This window comes from Myotis brandtii, unplaced genomic scaffold (assembly GCF_000412655.1).
Source record: "Myotis brandtii unplaced genomic scaffold, ASM41265v1 scaffold181, whole genome shotgun sequence".
Classification (NCBI taxonomy): Eukaryota; Metazoa; Chordata; class Mammalia; order Chiroptera; family Vespertilionidae; genus Myotis; species Myotis brandtii.
The window spans coordinates 347,282-349,666 of NW_005356712.1; positions in this window are offsets into that span (position 1 = coordinate 347,282).

A 2,385-nucleotide genomic window follows, 5' to 3' on the forward strand; every position below is an offset into this window, starting at 1 on the left:
GGGGGGGGGGGGGGGGGTTGTTCACTGCCTGGAGGGGTGTGAGAGACACCTATAAGAAACCCCTCCACCTACATAGCTACCTTCAAGCCTGCTGTTGCCTGAAATCCCACCATTAGCACATCCTGGAGTCACAGACTTCAGAGATGGTGGGGCTTTGGGATCTTCTAAACCCCTGGCTGTAAACTGTAACCACTGGGGCCTTTGGGAACTGCTGGGGCGAGGAGGGGGGCCAGCTCCAGCGTCTGATTGGTAGGTTAGGTTGTGAGCCTCACTCTCCATTTTCCAGCAGAGGAAACTGAGGTCCAGAGAGGAGAAGAAAGTTGCCCTTAAGGTCACACCCAGTCAATTAGTGGCTGGCACTTCATACAATAAATCAAGGTCGGGGGGCTGGTGTTTGGGATCCGGTTCTGTCATCGCGTGACCTTGTACTGGTCGCATGGCTTTCCTGGGCTCTAAGATGTGGGTAATAACCAAATAGACGTCACAGGGTTGCTGTGAGGGTGAAAGGAGATAGAAATATGTGATATAAATAGCACTGAGCACTGCCTGGCCCATAGCTGATGTCAAGTCATGGTTACCACAAGGGAAAAAATCCCAAACTCTGGGAAGGCTGTGTGTGGCCCGCTGCCTGCTACTCCCCCTCCTGCCCCTTCCTTCCCAGGGTTTTGGTTGTCATGGTCCCTCGCCCTGCACCTGGCTTGGGTGTGCCATGCACTCTCCCCACCTGTCCACACCCCAGTCCACCCAGAACGTTGCCCAGGCAACGTGCCCCAACGTCACTGCCAGTTCAGGCGGAGGGCCCGGAGTGGAAGCAGCTGGCCCCGTATCACGTTCCCAGGTAAATCGCCACCCCCACCCCAACTCCCAGGGGGTAGGGTGGGTGGGGCTTCGGAGAGAACTAAAGAGGAGAAGGCAGCCAGCATGTGAGCTGCTGGGAACTGTGTGGTGGCGGCTGCTCAGCAGCCTGAAACAGGGCCAGCTCCTGTCCTAGATAAGGCAGTAGGTGGCCTACTTGGGCCGGCCCTGAGCTCCCCGGCAGGTGCCTCTCCCAGGATCTGGGTAGGGGTGGTTGGGCTCCTGAAGTAGGCCAGGGCCGACTATAATCAGCTCATCCCGCACAGTGCATTCCGCAGGGCCTCCAAAGCCCTCACGTCTTGATAACCACAATTGGCATTTATTGAGCACTTACTGTGTTCTGAGTCCTTTCCGTCCAGTAACTCACTTTGCCCTCATAACAACCCTGTAAAGTAGGAATTAGGATATAGCGACAAGAGACTGAGGCACAGAGTCATGAAAACAAATGTTAAAGGCCAACAGCTAGCAAAGGCAGGGCTGGAACTCACCCAGGTTCTGTGGGATTCTAGGGGGGTCACATGGACATGGTCTGAGGGCGGTGGGAGAGTTCTGGCTCCTGCTTTGCATTTCTGTAGGGATCCTGAGGTCGTTCCTGGAAAGCTGGCTCCCCAACTTGCTGTGTGATGGACACATGGCAACTGAGGGAACTGTTCCTCCCAGGGCTCACTTTTGCCAGCTGTCAAATGGGACTGTTAAATGTGCCAGTCATGGGCTCGCAGGTAGAACAAATGAGAACCTATGAAGCTGCTTAGAAAGCAAAAAGCAAGGTTCCGTATAGTTTGATGGATTCACAATTTGGAACCCAGGTAGTACTGTGCCTCGTTTTTACCACCTGTTAGGTGGGGCAGTGCCTGCCTCCCATGGATGTGGTGAGGATTCCATGAGATAGAGTTTAGAAGGAGCTCACTATGGTGTCTGGTTATATGGTTAGTGCTCCAGAGATCTCAAATGTGCTACCAAAACTCCATCACTAATGAAAGTATGGCCTGGGGCAAAGCACTCCAGACAGTGTCCCGTCACATCTGTCACATCTCTTACCTCAATTTCCTCTGTAAGTGGGGAGTATAATACTAATCCCTACCATATCCGTTTTCTTATTGGTGAAATGGGGGTGATAACAATACTTAACTCACAGGGTTGTGTGTGAAGATTAGGTAAAGTACTTTGTTACATGTGTTAGCTTCTTCTATTGTTTTCATTATTTTTAACAAATAGCTACCAAATGTGTGCTCAATAATGATACTGGCTTTTCCACCCTCCCCCTCCCACCCCCTCCCCTGTGCCCGACAAAGGGACTGCAACATGCCCTGCACCCCCAGTTGGGACCCCTCCGCCCGGTGCCTGCGCGCTGCATACTGGGAGTTGCAGTCCTTTCGAGGTTGGCCCCGCCTCGCCCCAACTTTGGGGAGGAGGCTGGAGAGCCACCCTGTCGGCCTTTGAATTTTGCCGCGAAAAGCGCGCGTGGCGGCCCCTCGGCCACGCCCCCCGCAGGACGCGGAGCCGCGTCACCCTGGTAACCGCCTCCCGGCT